Below are 13835 nucleotides of genomic sequence, written 5' to 3'. Positions count from 1 at the left end.
GGTTGCAGATGCAGGGGTGAGGTGATTCGGCAGCAGCCAGTCCACATGGGAGGCAGGAGTTGCGATGGAGACCCTGGGAGGAAGCGAGAGATGGAGCTCTTTGGGCATAGGACCTCTTGAGGGGTAGGCGTGGGGATTTCCAAGCCAGGGAATGGCCTACGGTGCTCAGGAAACCAGGTCTGGGGGGATGGTCTTTGGGGAATGAACTGACTCATGGCAGCAATTCCTCCTGCCGGGCACAAGTGTGCCAAGCCCCGAATCTGGGTGTGCCACTTGGGCCAAAGGGGTGACAGTGCAGCCGCAATGGGCGTGCTGGCAGAGCTCCCTGCAGCCGGTTCCACAAGGACTGCGGGGAGTGTGACACAATGCCGGTACAGCTACACACGCTGCCATCCCAAACCCTCAACATTTAGATCTCGCCAAGATCCCATAATGATGGGGCGCGGCTGGGAGAAACAAGAAAAGAAGCATGGGGAAGGTATCATTTCAAGACACGCAGTCACACCCAACAAGCGCAAATTAATGCTCTCTTTGCAAGATCTCGTGGTGTATGGAAAACTGTGTTCACGTGACAATCGATTGTTTTCATTTGCAAGAGGTTTTCCTGGTCCTGCTGGCAGGCTGGGGGGGCTCAGTAGGGAAGCTTGCAATCTGAGTTGGTCTGCCAAGAGCCAGCCTAGAGCAAGGTGGGAGTGAGTTGGGCCTCGCCACCTCCGGGAGCAGACTGCTTCGTCTCACTCTGTTTTTGGGGCTTGTGTGGTTTCGTTCTGGATTCTAAAAAATAAAGTTGTGTGATGTTGCAACCAGCCAGAGAGGATTTTATGCTTAGATATAGTGTGTGAAGGTGCCACAAACAGATCAGATCAAGGCTTTGACAACAGCTGGCTGGAAAGGGGGGATAGTCCAATGGTTAGAGCAGTTGTCAGGAATCAGGTCCAGTCTCCGGCGACCTAACAAGTGAGTGCAGCTGGTCTGCTCGGCGGGAAGAGTCAGCCGACAGCTCCTCACCTGCTTGTTCCCAGCCCTGGCCCTGTGTTGCCTCAATTCGGGTAGCTCAGTTCTGACCCTCGGCTCCGATTCCTGACATTGGCTCTGCGCCGTGCCTCTGTCTCCGGCTGCAGCCCAGCCATGGTATGAGCCACGTGGGCAGCTGTGGGGAGCTGCAGCACGGACCCTCTACTTACCCTGGGTGGGAAGTCCAGGGGGCAGGGACACAGGGGGAAGAGAAGGGGAAGGAGGTGGGGACCCAGGGTCTGCCCTGGCAAAAAGTGGATGGGCCAGGTCCTGTTCTGACACCACTGGAGCATGTTCCAATGGCGAATCACCCTCCCTGCTATGAAATGGGGCCTTTTTTCTAACTGGATTTCGCTTGGCTTTAACTTCCAGCCGTTGGGTCTTGTTCTTTCTCCACTTGATTAAAGAGCCCTTTGGTACCCCAGGTTTTCTCCCCGTGAAGGTATTTTTACACGGTGATCAAGTCACCTCTTGATCTTCTCTTTGATCAGCTGAGCAGATCGAACTCTTCCAGTCCTTCATGGTAAGGTGTCCCCCGCCCCCATAGCTCCTCTCTGCACCTCCCCACCCCAATTTTTCAAGTCTTAAAAATGCCGACACTAGAACCGGACACAACATTCCAGTGTGGGTCTTACCAGCTTTGTAGCCAGACTCTCCGCACCTGCTCACTATCACACAGGAGTCCATGTTTGGCTGGATCCCATCAGGTCTCCAGAGTCCTTTTCAGAGTCCCAGACAGAGAATCCCAGCCTGTACGTATGACCGATATCCTTGGTTCCTAGATTTACTAGGCAACAGGTTTAAAACAAAGGTAAGGAGGCATTTCTTCACCCAACACACAACAACCAGGGGATGTTGTGAAGGACAAAAGTCTAACTGGGTTCAAAAAAGAATTAAATGAGTTCCTGGCAATAGGTCCATCAATGGCTATTAGCCAAGATGGTCAAGGATGCAGCTCCGTGCTCTGGGTGTCCCTAAGCCTCAGGCTTCCAGAAGGTGGGACTGGACAATGGGCTGGATCAATAGTTGTCCTGTTCTGCCATCTGGCACTGGTCACTGTCAGAAGACAGGATAGTGGCTACATGGACCATTGGTCTGCCCATGTGTGTCTCTTCTTATGACCTTGTGTATGTCCCTATTGAATCCCCTTTGATTGTGCCGAGTTTACCCTGTGATACAGATTCAGCAACTCTGAAATGTAGGTTGGATTTGTGTCTGTTTCGCTGAATTGTTTCAATAGAGAGAGAGAGAAAAAAAGAAAAAATTGCGAAGAATCAAAATGTTTCCACATAGAATCATAGAACATCAGGGTTGGAAGGGACCTCAGGAGATCATCTAGTCCAACCCCCTGCATTTTTCAGACAAAAACCTTTCAATTCTTTTGGTTGAAACAACTTCTTGTTTCAAAATGTCCTTCAGTTTATTAAAAAGAAAACCAATCGAGAATCATTTAAAAGGGTCAAAATGAAACTTTGCTTGACCTGCGACATTTTTTCCTGCCTTTTTAATTTACAGAAAATTTCAAAAGTTTTCAGTTTCACCCCAAATGGTTTGTTTTTCCTACAAATTTTTGATTTGCTAAAAATGTCCCAATTTTTCATTTTTGGTTTGATGCCAAATAATATTTCCCCTCACTTTTGGATTTGCTGGAAATTTCCAGAATTTTCCATGTCAGTTTCACCCATAACGATTTTTTCCCTGATTTTTCGGAATTGCCAGCGATCTGCAAAATCCACTGATTTTCATGTCATCTGCAAATTTTACCAGGGACAATTTTATATTTGCCTCCAGATTGATCAGGCTATTGAGCTGTGTTGGACAGAGAATGGATGTCCAGGGCTCGGCACGGCACTCAGAGCCATGGAAATGGTACCTCTGAATAACACACAGATGCACCAATAAACCTCTCCAAAAAGTCCTTCCACTCAACCTTGCAGAGAGCTGCAGCTTTCCAGCCACAACCTCCTACAATGAATGAATGTTCTGACGGGGATGATTAGAAGGCATAATTAGCGCAGAAAACAATTTATCTGCTAATTTTTTTCCAGCCTCGTTTTCTCACCACAGCACATTTCCAGCCTCCCGGGGTAATGCCAGTTTTCCGTTAGCAACACAGGGATGTATCCAATTTACACGGCCGCTCCTGGGTGAAGATCCAGAAGGGAACCACGGCATGGCTGGTAGGAAAAATGGAAAAGGAATCTTGTAATCCTCCCCCTCTCCCAACAGTTTGACAAGTGTTTCCATTTTATGGGTTCAAACATGACCCGTTTTTGGGGAGCGGTGTTTGAAAAACTTTGACTCATTGTTTTTTTAACATTATGGATGGGGGAGCGCTGGGCATGGGGGTCCGTGCGGGGTGTGTGTGTCTCTGGACAGGGGAGCTCTGGGCACAGGGGTCCGTGTAGGGGTGTCCTGGATGGGGAAGCTTTGGGCACGGGGGTCCGGGTGGGGGTGTCTCTGGACGGGGGAGCACTGGGCACAGGGAGTCGGGAGGGTGCTGGGCAGGGGGTTGGTGTGGTACGGGTGTGTCCCCAGGGGAAGGGGCATGCTGGCAGCACAGGGCTGGGTGGGCCAGTGTCAGGGGCGGCTCTAGGGATTTTGCTGCCCCACGCACGGCAGGCAGGCTGCTTTTGGCGGCTTGCCTGTGGAGGGTCCGCTGGTCCCGCGGCTTCGGCGGACTGTGGGAAGTCTGCCGAAGCCGCGGGACCAGCGGACCTTCCGCAGGCACGCCGCCGAAGGCAGCCTGCCTGCCGTCCTTGCGGCGACCGGCAGAGCGTCCCCCGCGACTTGCCGCCCCAAGCACGCGCTTGGCATGCTGGGGCCTGGAGCCGCCCCTGGCCAGTGTGTGCCTGGCAGGGGTTCTCAACCTGCGGCCCACAATGCAAAATAGGTTGAGTCACAGCTGTGAAGTGCTGCGGAGTTACATTTCTCCTTCAGTGGCTTGGTCCCTTTGCTGAAGCAGGGGAGGTTCGGAAAGTCCCAGAGCAGGAAAAGGGAAAACCAGAGAAAGGAGAAAGTGCAAAGAAAAAGGAACCACAGACAGCTGGACAGACACAGTGCTTGAGATGCCGAACCACGAGAGGGCAGCATTGCCTACACGCGGGCTCCAGAGGCTGGGAGAGATGTTGGAGCCTGGAGGTGGAGGGAATCTATTTGTGGTGAAATTGAAATCAGGAGGTGATGGGTGTTTGTGGGAGAGGGTGACGGTTTGGGAGGTGCAGATGAAGCTGGAATAGGGCACTGGGAGTCAGTCAGTCAGTCTGTCTATCCCCCAAACATCATCTATCTATCTATCTATCTATCTATCTATCTATCCATCCCCATACACCCCCTCTATCTATCTACCTATCCATCTATCCCCATACACCCCCTCTATCTATCTATCTATCTATCTATCTATCTATCTATCTATCTATCTATCTATCTATGCCCGAAAGCTGCCAGGCCAAGCTCTGAAATCGTCCAGGCCCCGCCAAGGGAATTGTCCTTCCGTGTGGAATTCTCCACCCTGGGGATCAGGGTAAGTAAGAGGCCGGGGAAAGGAGTGTGTGTGTGCGGAGGGGTGGGTGGGGGTGTGCTGAGATTTGCAATGGTATCCTGTGCCATCTGCAGTGATTCCCGTGCCGACAAGTCGGTAATTAGGCCGAGCATGCTGCTGAGAAGAGCCGGAGGGATGAGTCATGCAACCCGCTCGCCTCGGCATGTGTTTGTAAATCAAGTGCAATTAAAAAGGAATTAACCCTGGGAACAACTGCCCCAGGCATGAGGTGGATTCGCCCTCACTTGGAGCCTTACCGGCAAGAGCAGGCGTCTAAAAGCTCCGCTCTAGCTCAACCACAAGATCCCGGCTTGAAATCTACGAAGGGGTGGAGTTAAGGACACACATGCCAAGGGGTGGAGTTAAGGGCCCTCTAGTTCGGTTGTTTTCAACCTTTTTGATTTGTGGACCCCTAAAAATTTCCAAGTGCAGGTGCAAACCCCTTCGGAAATCATAGACACAGTCTGTGGACCCCCGGGAGTCCACACAGGTTGAAAACCACTGCTCTAGCTCAACCCCCGAATCTGGGCTGGAGGCAGGAATCGCTGGGGGCGGTTCTCTGGCCTGGGCTGGGCGGGAGGGCCAACTGGCTAGGCAGAGGGGCCCTTCTGCCTGGCCTTGAAATCTGCAAATGCCAAATCCCAGCTCTGCAGCGTGTTTGATCCTCTCGTGTTTACGCCACCATGTGTCAGCCAGAGTGGTGCCAATCAGGTGTTTTTTCCCATGCCGATCTCAAGCGAGGGGAGATGCCAGATGCTGGGAGAAGGGGTTAAAGACAAAGAAACAGAAAAAAAAAGAAGTGGGGGAGTCAGACAGGTGATCCCTGCCTCCCCTGTATTCTACAGGTAGCTGTGCAGCACCGTGCCTCAGTTTCCCAGTTGAAACCCACAATGGCCCATGCTCTCCCCTGGTGTTGGGGGTGAGCATCACGCCTGCATTCTGCACCATGTAGGAGACGCTGGCTCCCTCACCAAGCCTGGGGGATTATCAGCTGCACCAAATTAGCCTGTAACCCTGGGTCCTGGTTTATTCTCCAAATGGCCACAAACTCCCCAAAGGCAAACAAAACTTCCAGCTACAGCTTTCTTCCCAGCTATGGTGCCCCAGGCTTTACACATGGAGCCTTCTGTCCTCGGGGAAAACCTTCCTTCCCCAGAATCCCCAACCCCTCAGCTGAGTCACTGGCTGGTTTTTATAATCACTTGCTCCTTATCTCAGCTGCGTCTGATAATGGCTCAGGGCTGGCTGGCCCGAGGCCACCCTGTTACAGGGAACGATCTGAGATGAAACAGGTGATAGCAAAGTATTATGATTTCCATTGCACTCCCAAGTGTGCCAGGCGCTGCACAGACCCCGACCGAGATCAGGGCCCCATTGTGCCGGGCGCTGCCCAGACCCCGACCGAGATCAGGGCCCCGTCGTGCCGGGCGCTGCCCAGACCCCGACTGAGATCAGGGCCCCGTTGTGCCGGGCGCTGCACAAACCCTGACCGAGATCAGGGCCCCATTGTGCCAGGCGCCGTCCAGACTCCGACCGAGATCAGGGCCCCGTCATGCCAGGTGCTGCACAAACCCTGACCGAGATCAGGGCCCCGTTGTGCCAGGCGCCGTCCAGACCCCGACCGAGATCAGGCCCCGTTGTGCCGGGCGCTGCACAAACCCCGACTGAAATCAGGCCCCGTCGTGCCGGGTGCTGCCCAGACCCCGACCGAGATCAGGGCCCCATTGTGCCGGGCGCTGCACAAACCCCGACCGAGATCAGGGCCCCATTGTGCCAGGCGCTGCACAAACCCTGACCGAGATCAGGGCCCCATTGTGCCAGGCGCCGTCCAGACCCCGACCGAGATCAGGGCCCCGTCGTGCCAGGCGCTGCACAAACCCTGACCGAGATCAGGGCCCCATTGTGCCAGGCGCCGTCCAGACCCCGACCGAGATCAGGCCCCGTTGTGCCGGGCGCTGCACAAACCCCGACTGAGATCAGGCCCCGTCGTGCCGGGTGCTGCCCAGACCCCGACCGAGATCAGGGCCCCATTGTGCCGGGCGCTGCACAAACCCCGACCGAGATCAGGGCCCCATTGTGCCAGGCGCTGCACAAACCCTGACCGAGATCAGGGCCCCATTGTGCCAGGCGCCGTCCAGACCCCGACTGAGATCAGGCCCCATTGTGCCGGGCGCTGCACAAACCCCGACTGAGATCAGGCCCCGTCGTGCCGGGCGCTGCCCAGACCCCGACCGAGATCAGGGCCCCGTTGTGCTGGGCGCTGCAAAGATGCCTAGAAGAAGTGATGGTCCCTGCCCTGAAGCACTTACAATCTAAGTAGGCAAAAGTTCCTTCCCATTTTACATACTGCACATTCATCTAATCATTGCCTCACCTCCTGATGGGGGGGGGAGGAGAAACTGAGGCAAAGAGCAGGGACACGTCCTTGCTGAAGGTCACACAGCTAAGGCAGGAACACAGTTGTGTTCTCCTTCTATGGGGCACTACTGCTGCTCCCTGAAGCTGCCGGCCACAATATCCCTCAGTCAGTGCCTCAGTTTCCCCTTCTGAACAGGGGGGATAACAGCTCTGCCTCGCCTCACAGTTACAAAGAAACACCTTAAAGATTGTGAGGTGAAAAGGTTGGATGCTAACGGGGGCCATGCAGGGACCTAAGGCAGAATTCTCTAGAACTAGGGATCTCAAACTCAATTTACTTTAGGGCCAGTGCCAGTCCTCAGATCCTCCCAGCAGGCCAATAATGTCACTGAAGATGGTGTGCAGAAAAAAAAATTATATTGTATTGTTTATTTCATATTTCTTAGCAATAATAAAACTCTCATACAACTTTATACAATTCTTCATCTGCCAGAGAGTTTTTAGTGTTTGCCAGACACCTGGCAACGCTTCGGTTCTGTCAGTTTGTTGATGTTTGGCCTCAGTGACTGAGCAGTGGAAACCTTCAGGACAGCAGCAAGGTGTGCATCAGATAGCCGTGTTCGGTATTTTGACTTGTTTATATTCACTGTGGAAAAAAGTGACACTGCCTCCATGGCTGACTCTGCCCGGCAACTAATGATGCTGTTTCCATGGCTGACTCTGTCCGGCAACTAATGATGCTGTCTCCATGGCTGACTCTGCCTGGTGACTAGTGATGATACCTTTGTCCATCTCCCCCAGCCAATGGGAGCTGTGGGAGGCGGTGCCTGCAGCAGACATTGCCGGCAGCGTGTCTGCCTGCGTCTTTCCTCCACAGGCTGCAGTGGGGAGGTTCTCGGGCCGCAGATGGCCCGCGGGACGGGACTTTGAGACCTCTGATCTAGAAACTGTGCCCGTTAAAGAAGGATGCCCCTTAGCCAGGGTAGTATTAAAATAATCACGATTCAGATCCTGGAAAATCAGGAGATTTTGCTTAAAAATCATGAGGTTTTTTTTTAAAAAAGAAATGTTTTGTTCCTTTGGGATTCTGACCCTTTCTGGGTGGGGGGGTGTCTCATTTCCCAGCTTTTCTCCTAAAACACCAGGATGAAGAATGTCCTTGTTTCTTTTGTTTTCATAAGTGGACGCTGAAATTCCCCAGTAAGCTCCTGAATTCGAGAGCTCGGGAGTCAAGAAAAATTACAGTGTCCAGCTCTTCTCTGCCACCAGGAGGACTAGAAACTAATTTTCTTTTACAATGAAAGCCGAGCATCTCTCCAAATCACCTGACTGCGCCAACACGGGCTCTTAGCAAGACACCTAAAAGCACAAGAATGGCAATAAAATCACGCAAATTGGACAGGGACAGTGTGTTATGAACCCCAGGGCCACTTTTGCATGGTGTATGAGTTGCTTTCGTCTCTGGCAGAATTTTGCTTCCGCTATCCCACGCCACTGAGGAGGCATCTGGGTTTACAAGGCTGTAAGGAGACAATCAGACCTGGTCTCCGAGCTGTTTGCTTGACAGAGAGACAAAGGAGGGTGAGGGAATCTCTTTTACTGGTGAAAGAGACAAGCTTTTGAGCCACCCAGAGCTCTTCTTCTCATTGCTCGATGCAATACATGCTGAGTGGCATTATGAGTGGCACATAAAAAGCCTCCCCCCTCCCCCCCGCCTAGTCATGAAATTGACGTAAAAAGTCATGAGATTTTTTGTTTTAAATGTTGGGCTCTTTTTATTTGCCTCTGGCTCCTGAAGCATTAGGGCAGTGGTCCCCAAACTTTTTACATCTCACCCTCCCTTACCCGGGCTGTGTCCCCCTGCAAGCCATGCTCGGAGGGGGGTGTGTGCATGGACAGAGGTAAGGGGGGCAAGGCTGGGGCCAGAGCTGTGGTTTGGCCAGAAGCCAGGAACTGAGGTGGGGGCCACAGCTAAGGGTGTGTCTGGAGCCGGGAGTGGAGCTGTGGCTGGGGGCCGAGCCACGGCTGGGGGTGGGGTCTGGCTAGGGGTGGAGCCACGGATGGGCTGGGGACGACTGCATTAGGGCCATAACTGGTTCACATTTCCATGACTCTGATAGCTAGTGATTCAGGGAAAATATTTTTTCAGGCTTTTCTTTGCAGTTGTGAGGGCCGGGGGTGGCTCTAGGCAGCAGCAAAGCAAGCACCTGCTTGGGGCAGCCCATTTGCAGGGGCAGCAGAGATCCAGCATGGGAGCTGAGACCCAACGGGGGACTCTGGGAGCTGTAGTTCCTTGGTTAGCTCCCTGCCTATAGAGTCAGCCCTGGAGCAGGGAAAGAACTACATTTCCCAGCATTCCATTAGCCACTACCAACTGGAAAGGAAGGAGGGGGACCTCATGCGGCACAGTGCTGTGACTGGTAGGGAGACCATATTTTAACATTCAAAAAACAGGACACTCCACGGGGAGGGAAGCCCCAGCCCCATCCTGCCACCATCCACTCCCTCCGACTGCCCTCCACAGAAACCCCAACCCATCCAACCCCCCCTGCTCCCTGATCACCCCCTCCTGGGACCCCTGCCCCTAACTGCCCCCCAGGACCCCACCCCCTATCTAAGCGCCACTGGTCCTTGTCCCCTGATTGCCCCCTCCCGGGACCCCTGCCCCTCACTGCCCCTTGGGACCCCATCCCCTATCTAAGCCTCCCTTCTCCTTGTCCCCAACTGCCCCCTCCTGAGACCCTCCCAACTTCCCCCCAGGACCCCACCCCCTACCTGTCCCCTGACAAACCCCTGGGACTCCCATGCCTCTCCAACCGCTGCCTGTCCCCTGACTGCCGCCCCAACCCATCTAACCCCCTTCTCCCTGCCCCTTGACTGTCCCCCCAGAACACCCTACCCCTTTTCCAACCCCCCAGCCCCCTTACTGTGCCACTCAGACCAGTGTGTCTGGCTCCGCGCAGCTCCAGACACGCTGCTGCATACATGCTGCCGTGCTCCTCCACGGAGCCCACAGCTCCCCCCCCCCGCCCCCGCACACACCCAGCACCTGCCTTCCAGGTTTGAACACCTCAAAATTCAGGAGTGCTCAAGCTCAGTTTGGGCAGCTGTTACTTCATTTTTCCCAAATCAAATATACTGATCCACTGTAACTTGCTGTAGAAAAAGCAGGATAAAAATGAGCAAGAAATGCCTCCCAGTGGTTATTAGGACTGGAATTGCTATTTTCAAAAGCCATTGCCTTTTTGTCTGTTTGTTTGTTTGTTTGTTTGTTTGAAAGGAAGACAGTGATATTGCATTGGCAAATTCCCCATAGAAAGAAAGAGTGGAACAAAAGAATAATAAAGGCACCTCAACTTTTCCTCATTTATGGAGGACAGTCTTATAATATGCATCCGGATATCCTCCAATTACACAAGCTGAAAATTGTTCCATTTTACTGCAGCTCTGAAACCATATGGGAACCAATCCTGTCTGTGTTCTGTGCACATCCAAAATTCCTGCTGAATGACCTGCCCTGGGAGCGAGTTACCAGTGACCCAGGGCTGGGGCGGAAGGAGGGTGCAGGTGGTGGTGGGGGAGAGCCCAGGGCTGGGGTGGCAGGAGGTGTGTGTGCGGGGGGGCACTGGTGGGGGGGAAGGGGGAAGCCCAGCGCTGGGGCGGCGGGGGATGTGTGTGTGTGTGTGAGCCCAGGGCTGGGGCAGCAGGGGGGTACGGGGGGGAGCCCAGGGCTGGGATGAGGGTCAGCCAAAATTTTTTTTTGCTTGGGGCGGCAAAAAACCTAGAGACGGCCCTGGTGAGGGCTAGAGATGTATGTTTTTATTTTTTTTTCCTAGAGGAAACGCTAAGATCCTCATGCATTGTCATAATTAGCATTAGCTGAATTTTTTCAGATGAATAGATTATTTGCTGAAAAATGCAGTTTCGAGGTCGACTATTTTGTGCTTACAGTCGAATTAGGCAAATAGTTTCAGCTGACCAAAATCTAAGATTTTTTTTCTAAAAAGACAAAACATTTTGTTTAGATGATTTCCAGATGAAACGCTTCAAACTTTTGTTTCAAAACAATGTTTCGGTTTGCAATTTAGCTAGATTTATTAAAAAACCACACAAAAAAGAAACCAAAACCCACCTGAAAATGAAACAAACCAATACCCCCCTAACCTCAATCATTCAACATAAAATTATTTTTTTTTGTTTTTAATTTCAGTGAGAAAAAAACCAACAAAAATCCATTCAGGGCTGATCTGAAATTATTTGTTTTTCTCAGATTTTTTTAAATTTTGGCCACCGAGCTGAATAATCCATTATTAGCTCGTCTGTAATCATGACACCAGCAACTGAGGCTTTAAGAAATACACTAAGAATCATGAGGGTCATGATTAAATCTTAAGAGTTGTCAATGTTGTGTGTGTTTGTAATTGGTAGGTATAAAGTGCGCCATCTATTACCATGGAGGTATAACAGCATCATTATACTGCACATAAAAATGTTTTTTTTTCCCATGAGAAATTTTTGATTGAAAAGCTGTTGGTTTTTAATTTGATGTTTCAAACTGATTCGACTCCTCATTTCGAAATTAAAACGTCTGTCTTGCTTTGACTTAGAATGTTGTTTTGGTTATAAAAACAAAAAACAAGATTTTAAGTTGGAACGTTTCACGTGTTTTTTCCCTTTGGATGTTTCTCACGGGAAAAATCGGATTTTCCACCCACCTCAGAGCTGGCATTTTGCCCCCCTCGCAAAAAAATCTTGGCTACAACCATATTTTTTGCTGGCAAAACTTTCTCTAGGAAAAAATTTCAACTGGCATAACCTGTTGGTACATAAGAATGGCCACATGGGTCAAACCAATGATCCACGTAGCCCAGTAATCTGTCTTTTGACAGTGTCCGGTGCCAGGTGCTTGAGAGGGAATGAATAGAACAGGCAATCAATGAATGATTCATCCTCTGTCATCTACTCCCACCTTCCGGCAGTCCGAGGCTTAGGGACACCCAGAGAATGGGGTTGCCTTCCCGACCATCCTGGCTAATAGCCATTGATGGACCTACCCTCCAGGAACGTATCTAGTTATTTTCTGAATCCTATTATAATTTTGACCTCACAACACCCCCTGGCAATGAGTTCCACAGGTTGACCGTGCGTTGGGTGAAGAAGTACTTCTTGTTGTTTGTTTTAAACCTGCTGCCTATTAATTTCATTGGCTGACCCCTAATTCTTGTGTGATGAGAAGGGGTAAATAACACTTCCTGATTTACTTTCTCCACACCCGTCATAGTTTTATAGAGCTCCTTCATATCCCCCCTTAGGTGTCTCTTTTCCAAGCTGAACAATCCCAGTCTTTTTAATCTCTCCTCAGATGGAAGTTGTTCCATACCCCTCATCATTTTTATTGCCCTTCTCTTCACCTTGTCCCATTCTAATATATCTTTTCTCAAATGGGGCAACCAGAACTACACATAGTAGTCAAGGTGTGTGTTAGGATATAGATATTCAGGCCTGTCTGCAAAGGCCTAGACTTTAAGAATTTAGGTGTATTCTTATCACTTAGCTAGTTATAGAGGTATAAAAGAAAGAATAAAAAATCACGGTCTGTGTAGTGGCCTTCTCTTACTGTGACAGTCTGAGGCCTGGTTCTTTAGCAGCCATAAACTGGAAAATGTATGGTCACGTCCTCACATTCCAAACTAGTCATATTAAAATAAGGCAATCTGGGGCTGTTAGGAAGGTGATTCGATCTATCACCTCCAGAGAAAGGAAAGAGCCTAGAAATTTAGTTTGATAGTTTTCTGTCTGGCAAGAACTCACTTATCAATAGACACAGCTGGAGAACCCTTATGTCTGTATAGATGTCGTTGTGAAATCCTCACTTCTCTATTGTTTTGTATGTTTATTTGCATGGTCTCTGTCTGGTTCTGTGATTGTTTCTGACTGCTGTATAATTAATTTTGCTAGGTGTAAACTAATTAAGGTGGTGGGATATAATTGGTTAGCTAATCATGTTACAATACGTTAGGATTGGTTAGGTAAATTTTAGTAGAATGATTGGTTAAGGTATAGCTGAAAAAATTACTATATAAATTAGGGGCAAACAGGAAGTAAGTTGGGATTCGAAAATAAGGAAAAGGAACTTGAATTTAAGCTTGCTGGAAGTTCACCCCAATAAACATCGAATTGTTTGCACCTTCGGACCTCGGGTATTGTTGCTCTCTGTTCATGCGAGAAGGACCAGGGAACGGTGACTAACAGTGTGGTCATACCATGGCTTTATATAGAGGCATTATGATATTTTCTGTCTTATGATCTATCCTTTTCCTAATGGTTCCTAACATTCTATTGGATTTTTTTAAATTGCTGCTGCACATTGAGTGGATGTTTTCAGAGAACTTTCCACAATGACTCCAAGATCCTTTTCTTGCATGGTAATGGCTAATGTCGACCCGTCATTTGATGTGTATAGTTGGGATTATGTTTTCCAACGTACATTACTTTGCGCTTATCAGTGTTGAATTTCATCTGCCATTTTGTTGCCCAGTCACCCCCAGTTCTAGGAGATCCCTTTGCAACTCTTCGCAGTCTGCTTTGGACTTAACTAGCTTGAGTCACTTTGTATCATCTGCAAACTTTGCCACCTTACTGTTTACCCCTTTTTTCCAGGCCATTTAGATAAAGCTGTTATGTATGCCACACCCACTCTGTGTTTAAGCCACACCCACTCATTGTAGTGCTCTGTCCCCCTCTTCTGGTGGCTGGGATGCATCTAGAAGTTGATAAGCCTTCTAACAGAGGTGGTTCTTTTAGCTCAGGCAGCAGCAGCCCAGGATTTTAGATGTAGAGGTTGTGGGTTCGAGCACCACTGTCAACCTCCCACATGGGTGCATCGAAGCAAGGCTTCCTATGTGGAGGGCAAAGAGGGGCT

Source organism: Mauremys mutica, chromosome 17, assembly GCF_020497125.1.
Source record: "Mauremys mutica isolate MM-2020 ecotype Southern chromosome 17, ASM2049712v1, whole genome shotgun sequence".
NCBI classification, from domain to species: domain Eukaryota; kingdom Metazoa; phylum Chordata; order Testudines; family Geoemydidae; genus Mauremys; species Mauremys mutica.
Note: the sequence above shows the minus strand (reverse complement) of the source record.